The sequence below is a fragment of the Antedon mediterranea genome, chromosome 1 (assembly GCF_964355755.1).
Source record: "Antedon mediterranea chromosome 1, ecAntMedi1.1, whole genome shotgun sequence".
NCBI classification, from domain to species: Eukaryota; Metazoa; Echinodermata; class Crinoidea; order Comatulida; family Antedonidae; genus Antedon; species Antedon mediterranea.
In genome coordinates this window covers 2,633,905-2,642,825 of record NC_092670.1, presented here as the reverse complement: position 1 = coordinate 2,642,825, position 8,921 = coordinate 2,633,905, and the positions used below count along the sequence as shown (strand labels likewise).

The following is an 8,921-nucleotide window of genomic DNA, read 5'->3' as shown; positions in this document are numbered from 1 at the left end:
TGCCTTCACAATTGTAAATAGTTTTATATCTGTTTTCTTTCTTTTTGTTTTTCTTTTATATTTTATTTTTGTTGTAAATATGACAGGCTTTGCTATCAGTGATTCGTTGAAAATCGATATTTTAGGGTGTTCCTTAAAATAGAAATTAAGAGATACTGTACATTTCAAGCTGTTATTCTAGGCTAGAAAAAGACTAACTAACTCTCAGGGTAAAAGAACTTTTGTGTATAGATCAACTAAACTATGGAATTCTCTACCAAATAACATAAAATCAGAACTCCATAATATGCCTTTTGCATCTTTTAAATCTTCACTATAGAAAACATATATGTATTAACCTTTTTGCCTTCACAATTGTAAATAGTTTTTTTTTTTTTTTCTTTTATATTTTATTATTGTTGTAAATATGTTTACTGAACCACTTTGGAAATACATTTGTATTGAAAGTGTATTTCAGTTTAAAGAAAGAACAAATAAATAAATAACTAGAATAGAAACCGATACGTTCTTAGTTGAGTTGAACTACTAAGAAAACAATGATAAAAAAGCTAAGTGTCGTACTCTGTTATCACGCTAGTGAATTAGGATAGGCTTTGCTATCGGTGATTCGTTGAAAATCGATATTTTAGGGTGTTCCCTAAAATAGAAATTAAGAGATACGTTTCAAGCCTCTCTTGTTTCTTATTGACGTGAATGACCTACCATCTAGTATCGAAAGTGATTGTAAAGTTGTTTTGTACGCTGACGATTGTGCAATTTTTTACTCCCATAAAGATCCAATCGCAATCCAATCTAAACTCCAAAACAATCTCGTATCATGCAATAATTGGCTGATCGACAATCAACTTTCGCTTCATATGGGTAAGACCGAATGCATCCTGTTTGGTTCTAAACGTAGATTAAGCAAAGTAAACGAATTCTATATTGATTGCTTTGGAACGACTATAAATGGATCAAAATCTATCAAATATCTAGGTATTGAGATTGACCAAAATGTATCAGGTGACGTCATTGCCCGCTCTGTTATAAACAAAGCAAACGGCAGACTGAAATTTCTGTACCGACAATCATCATTTCTTAATTCGCATTGTCGCAAAATTCTTAGTTTTGCTTTAATCCAACCGATGTTCGATTATTCGGTTTGCTCATGGTCTTCTACGGTAAATAAAAATTTAAAATCAAAATTACAAACGACTCAAAACAAAATGGTTCGTTTTATAAAAAAGTTAGGTCCCCGATCTGATGTTGGTCAATCTCAGCTAAACGACGTTGGTATGTTAAAAGTCCAAGACCGTGTCGAATTTCTTAGAGTCTGTCATGTTTTTAAAATATTTAATCATTGTTGTCCACCTTATTTATGCAATCGTTTTATTAGAATTTCAGACAGTCATAATTACAATACTAGGGGATGCAATTTTAATTTTAGAATCCCAACTATCAAGCCAATGGCACATGTGACCTTTTTTTACAATGCTATTAAAGAATGGAATAATTTACCAATTAACATTAAGGAATCACAAACTGTTTGTTGTTTTAAAAGTAAAGTTAAAAAGTATCTACAGGAACGTTCACTAGCTCTAGAAACTATTTAATTAGCGCTTCTTCTTTTTTCGATTGTCCTTTTTGCTGTTTTTTGTAATTTTTATTATGTTGCTTTGTTTGTCTTTTTTGCTGTTTTTTCAAAGGACCTCATTGGAAACAAGTCCGTAGAGGACTTTTATGAGTTATCCTTGGCATCCTTGTTATTATATTGGTTTTTTTATATTTGCCAATTTTAATTGTATGTCTGTGATTTTTTATGTACTGATGCCGAAATAAATCAAATCAAATCAAATCAAGCCGTTATTCTAGGCTAGAAAAAGACTGAATAGAATAGAAACCGATAAGTTCCTAGAATTCCTCTGTGGAACTACTAAGAAAACAAAGATAACAAAGCTAAGTGTCGTACTCTGTTATCACGCCAGAGAAATACGTGAATTAGTACAGGCTTTGCTATCAGTGATTCGTTGAAAATCGATATTTTAGAGTGTTCCTTAAAGTAAAAATTAAGAGATACGTTTCAAGCCGTTATTCTAGGCTAGAAAAAGACTGAATAGAATAGAAACCGATACGTTCCTAGAATTCCTCAGTGGAACTACTAAAAAAACAAAGATAACAAAGTTAAGTGTCGTACTCTGTTATCACGCTAGTGAAATATGTGAATTAGTACAGGCTTTGCTATCAGTGATTCGTTGAAAATCGATATTTGAGGGTGTTCCCTACAATAGAAATTAGGAGATACGTTTCAAGCCGTTATTCTAGGCTAGAAAAAGACTGAATAGAATAGAAACTGATGCGTTCCTAGAATTCCTGAGTTGAACTACTAAGAAAATTAAGATAACAAAGCTAAGTGTCGTACTCTGTTATCACGCTAGTGAAATATGTGAATTAGTACAGGCTTTGCTATCAGTGATTCGTTGAAAATCGATATTTTAGGATGTTCCCTAAAGTAAAAATTAAGACGTTTGAAGCCGTTATTCTAGGTTAGAAAAAGACTGACTAGAATAGAAACTGATGCGTTCCTAGAATTCCTCAGTTGAACTACTAAAAAAATAAAGATAACAAAGCTAAGTGTTGTACTCTGTTATCACGCTAGTGAAATACATGAATTAGTACAGGCTTTGCTATCAGTGATTCGTTGAAAATCGATATTTTAGGATGTTCCCTAAAGTAAAAATTAAGACGTTTGAAGCCGTTATTCTAGGCTAGAAAAAGACTGAATAGAATAGAAACTGATGCGTTCCTAGAATTCCTGAGTTGAACTACTAAGAAAATTAAGATAACAAAGCTAAGTGTTGCACTCTGTTATCACGCTAGTGAAATACGTGAATTAGTACAGGCTTTGCTATCAGTGATTCGTTGAAAATCGATATTTTAGGATGTTCCCTAAAGTAAAAAGTAAGAGATACGCTTCAAGCCGTTATTCTAGGCTAGAAAAAGACTAACTAACTCTCAGGGTAAAAGAACTTTTGTTTATAGATCAACTAAACTATGGAATTCTCTACCAAATAACATAAAATCAGAACTCCATAATATGTCTTTGGCAACTTTTAAATCTTCATTATAGAAAACATATGTATTAACCTTTTTGCCTTCAAAATTGTAAATAGTTTTATATCTGTTTTCTTTCTTTTTGTTTTCTTTTATATTTTATTTTTGTTGTAAATATGACAGGCTTTGCTATCAGTGATTCGTTGAAAATCGATATTTGAGGGTGTTCCTTAAAATAGAAATTAAGAGATACATTTCAAGCCGTTATTCTAGGCTAGAAAAAGACTAACTAACTCTCAGGGTAAAAGAACTTTTGTTTATAGATCAACTAAACTATGGAATTCTCTACCAAATAACATAAAATCAGAACTCCATATTATGTCTTTGGCAACTTTTAAATCTTCACTATAGAAAACATATGTATTAACCTTTTTGCCTTCACAATTGTAAATAGTTTTTTTTTTTTTTTTTTTTTATATTTTATTATTGTTGTAAATATGTTTACTGAACCACTTTGGAAATACATTTGTATTGAAAGTGTATTTCAGTTTAAAGAAAGAACAAATAAATAAATAACTAGAATAGAAACCGATACGTTCTTAGTTGAGTTGAACTACTAAGAAAACAATGATAAAAAAGCTAAGTGTCGTACTCTGTTATCACGCTAGTGAATTAGGATAGGCTTTGCTATCGGTGATTCGTTGAAAATCGATATTTTAGGGTGTTCCATAAAATAGAAATTAAGAGATACGTTTCAAGCCGTTATTCTAGGCTACAAAAAGACTAACTAGAATAAAAACCGATACGTTCTTAGAATTCCTCAGTTGAACTACTAAGAAACAAAGATAATAAAGCTATAAGTGTTGCACTCTGTTATCACGCTAGTGAAATATGTGAATTAGTACAGGCTTTGCTATCAAGGATTCGTTGAAAATCGATATTTTAGGGTGTTCCCTATAATAGAAATTAAGAGATACGTTTCAAGCCGTTATTCTAGGCTAGAAAAAGACTGAATAGAATAGAAACCGATACGTTCTTAGAATTCCTGAGTTGAACTAGTGTGTTAGTAAGTTGCTAGTACCCACCATGCCTAAGACCACATTTACACTTTAGGTATTAGCGAGCCAGAGGCCGGCTCCAACAGTATACAAGTGTAAACACTCTGGGAATAACCGAGCCAGCCTCAAGTCGGTGCAATTTTTAAAATTCTATTCTAGAGTAGGGCTCGGGCCGGCAATTGCAGGCCTCGGGCCGGCGCTTCGAATAGTGTACACAGTCGCGGTAATAAATTAACGTTCTTGGTCAACTTTTAGTTTAAAACTCACCACCGCTGAACAGGAAGTCATGTATGTAAAATATAAACAACATGGTAGAGAAACGATGAGTAACGTGGGAGTAATATTACAAATGAAGCATACGGTACACTGTAAAACACATTTATTTATTTACTTACTTTTTATTCTGCATGTACAACAATCAATGAAGAATTATACCATGCCTTACAAGTACATTTTAAAGATATATTGCCCACCTGAAAAAATAATTTTTATTAAAGATATTTTTTTGTAAATAGTTCTGAAGTTATGTCATACAGTTTTGCTATACCATATTGCTTAAACTTGATTCCGACTAGATACGTAATAAAGAACGTAGATGCAAAACCAGCCAGTTGACCAATGACAAGCGACAGTTCAAATTTTCCATCGCTTTTGATTGGTCAAATTTCCTTGTGGTGCGTCTCTAGTGGAACCAAGCATTAGATTCCATCCATACGTTTGTTAAACAAAATGTCCACAAGGCCAAATGCAGGCTATGAACTTGATAGCTTTAACCCTTTCACTGCGCAGCATTAGTCCCACCTATGCGCAATATTCATTTAAGAAAAAACTGTGATTATAATAAATTGCACAAAAAAAACTAAATGAGATAATTTTGAAATTATTTTTGTGTGGGAGGGAAGGGGAGAAAAAAGGTTGGTCTACGGTTGGGAGTAAAAAAAGAGCTTTATTTGCATATTAATGACATCATGTGACGTCATTATAGCCATTTCGGAATTTGTTTGTTAATTTTTTTGTCATGTTTAATTCAATGAAAAAAACTAATTTTTCTCTAAGAATAATATGGATTTCCCTCTGGATATTGGTGAAGATATGTATAATAAATAAAAATATTTTAAAAAATTTTAATTATTTTTATTATTTGTTTTATAAAAAATTACACATAAATCAAAGTTTTGGGTCAAAATCGTAGAAAAATTTATTATTTCAGAATTTTTTCTTGCGTATTACGATGACAATGATATTGCCTTATTGGGGTGGGTAAAATTTAGTAACTGGAGGATGTTTTTGCTTATAAATAATTAAAGATTCTAACAAAAATCAATCAATCAATATATCTTTTAAAAATCAATTATCTTTATTTCAATCAATGCATATAACCTATAATTCATCATAGTGACGAATTAAATCTAGTTTATTCCTTCTTTATTCTGCAGGCACTTTCATTACTAGTGCACTGATTTACAAAGTGGTACAGTAATTGAAAATATCATAACAAACATAATAAAGTGAAGTGAGTTTCTTAATTGGAAGTAAATTATGATCAAATAAATGTCAGTCTGAGTCTTATGTATAATATTAAATGTATAATATTATTTTTTATATTTGGAGTCAAAAACCAGATACAGTAGTTCTGATCCCGGGAGGAAAGGACAGAGAATGGTTTTGGGAGAGTTAGAGGGATAATTTTATTTTGTAGTTTGTAAAATCCAACACTATATCATTTTTCATGTATTAAATGAGTATAAGAAAAAATGAATAATAATATTGAATATGTACTTGAAACATTTAATGATACACAGCTTTAATAAATTGTTTAGGAAAATAGAAAAAAGTCTGAATTTTGTTTTTATACTTTTGTTAATAACTAATCCATTTAATTTCATTTCTCCTATATTTATCAACCTTATATTATATAAACAAACAGTTGTTAACAAACAAAATTGAGTGATCTACTAGATGATTCAAAACGTAATATTTATTATTACTTCCACCTAGGAGGTTATATTTGTCTCTGAGAGGTATGCGTGTGTGTGTGGCTATGTTTGTCCACAGGATAACATCAACATCAGACGGATCTTTAGCGAATTTAAATCACAAATACATATGTGGTCACGGAAGACTCCATTTAATTCGGACCAGGATCCCTTTTTATTGTTAAGCCGTACATCAAAACTACAAGACGAGTTTTGCCACATTTTAAGCACAGATAGATGTGGTGAGGAAGACTCCATCACAATTTGGAGGCAATCAGGACCAAGATCCCAATTTTGGACCACTTTTTATTAAATTATTTGAACAATTTTAGTCCATATGTAAAAAGAAATTATAAAAATAAAAAAGGATCATTATCACCTGGCGGAGGTTGCAACTCTATGATTGCTCTTGGATACATAAATTATTATTATACATATAATATATTACATAGCTTATGTAAATACGTGAACGTGATTGGTTGAAACTGCATCACATGACTACCGCTTTGAGGATCGTAAATCGTTCTACTTGTTGTTGGCTATGTATAACAGATATCGCCTTTTATATCGGTAAAAAATATAAGATTTTACAACCCCTTGGGAATGATATTTTGTTCGATGGAGTATATTTCACTTTGCGATTAGCGCTTCGGAAAATATATTCCATCGAACAAAATATCATTCCCTCGGGGATGTCAAATCTTATATTTACAAGATACAAGATAACTTTATTGTCAAAATTGTTAACAATTTCGAGAAATGTTTTGTACCTGAGTAGAATAAATAATACGATGTGATAACTATATAAATAAATACAAATGATACAAGTGACTATCTTGAAAAGTTTTTGTTAAATAAATTGTATGATATTACATTGGTGAAAATCTGAAACGGTTTGTGGATATTTTTTCCTGTGTCAGTCTAACCCTTCCTGATCTACTTATAATGATGTCTGAATGTAATGGATGTGATGGGTCTTGCATAATTGTGTCAAATTTCTGAAGTATGAATGTTATTAAACATTTGACTTTTACTGTTTACATTGATATCAGAAAACCAAACAACAGTGGGAAAGCCACTTCGCGTTTTGACCGTTAAATCGACTTACTTCCGCATTGACGATTTTGAAGCGCCACCTATCGTTGAAAACTGAAACCACGATTTTTCGTCGCCTAGCAAATAAGTGCTGTTTTATTTTAAGCTCTCATGAATATTTAAGAACCGCCCAACATTACCTATTATGGTAAAAGCATTTCCTAATAAGTATAATTGAATAACCAATCGGTTTCCTTCAAAGAAACCGAAGCTAATAGTAATACAATACATTCGGCGACTGAAGTCGGGACTCGTGAAATTTATAAATGTGGTACGATTTGACTACTGTTTTGTTGTCCATTTTCTGAATAGGTGCATCCCAACAAATTAAAAAAATTATAATCAATTGTTTTATCAAGAATAATATTAGTTTAATCGAGTATGATATATTTCTATCCTGTTCAAAATTTGTTGGTGTATTCTCAGGCCTCGAAAGGTAGGTACATGTTCTAGCTGTGAGCGTGGTTTCGGCAACGCGAGACACGTGTGTCAGTATAGGCGATAGCGAGACGTGTGTTGTACTGTGTTGATGCTGATCCGATAGTCGTTAAGTTGTACTGATTACGAGTATCATTGGTCCTGGCCGGCCTAGCCTGGTGATCTGATCCATCCCCAAAAAATCCTTTTTTTCAATCAGTATTAATATTATTATTTTATTTTTCATTTATTATTTGATTTATTAGGCTCAATAGATGCCTAGCTAGGCTACTAGTAGGCCTAGATTATTATAAATAATAATAGCAAATACTGTAATATTAATTAATAAAATACAGCTTCCATTTGACATTAAAATTTTTTTTTAATAATATTTATTATTTTTTCTGACACTTTCAGGAATCGTTGATGATGCAGAGTTCTTTGTCTTTGTGACTTCAAACTGAGAGTGAAGTGGATAAAAAGATGACACCGGTACCTACCGACATTGTCATACCCAAACTATAATTAATTTAATTATTTAAAACAAAATGTTGAATTACAAATATATGTATGTTGCAGAGTATTTAGATGAATTACAATACAAATATTTATGTTGAATGCAAACCTACTACACTATACTCTGTAAATTATGTTATTGTCATGTGGTAGACCTTAAAAATTGAATATTTATTGTATGTTAGGCCTATTTTATATTTTATTAATACTGTATACTATTAGTTTAATATTACTATTAATTTATATAGAGTACTAGTTTGTACATGTTTTTATCCAAAAAAAATGAATAAATAATTTGTTATTCAATCTAATTGCTTGTTTGTTCATCAATAACAAAACAATTGTAAGCAAGTATATAACAGTTCTTGTTAGCCGGTTATTTCAGGTCATATTATTAATATTAGCTAGGCCCGACGCGCCCGATCACAACGTCACTAAGTGACTTTCCGCCCCTGGAACAATCGCTCGCTAATAGGGCTAGGCCTCGAACTCGTATAAAAGCTATTATAATAGTTATGATAAATATTCCTCAACTAAAATGTATACTGTGATAAATAAACAAGTAATAATGTACGTTGTATTGGAATGTATTTATTTATATGAATTCTTATACGCGGACAAGTATAAACATCGCGTATATCGTTCGCTATAAATAAATTCATAAACACGATGATGATGTGTTTACAAAATGGCGGTTTCGCTAGTTTTCGATGGAACAAATAGTGGTACCTTTAGTTTGAATAGTCGGAGCTGCATCCCAACCACCGAATTTTGTATCTTAATATCGTATTCTGTAGATTATTAATTCTTCTAACAGGGATTTTAAATT

The 8,921-nt window shown here is 31.5% G+C and overlaps 1 long non-coding RNA gene across 1 annotated transcript in view; it reads right to left on the bottom strand.

Annotated features, from left to right (window-relative positions):
- The window catches only part of LOC140053271 (uncharacterized), a 53,679-nt gene extending 49,111 nt beyond the window's left edge, over nucleotides 1-4,568 (bottom strand). The window contains exon 1 of the long non-coding RNA XR_011846135.1: nucleotides 4,484-4,568. This is a non-coding gene — a long non-coding RNA (uncharacterized lncRNA). The remainder of the gene's footprint in view (nucleotides 1-4,483) is intronic.
- Nucleotides 4,569-8,921: the final 4,353 nt, after the last annotated feature.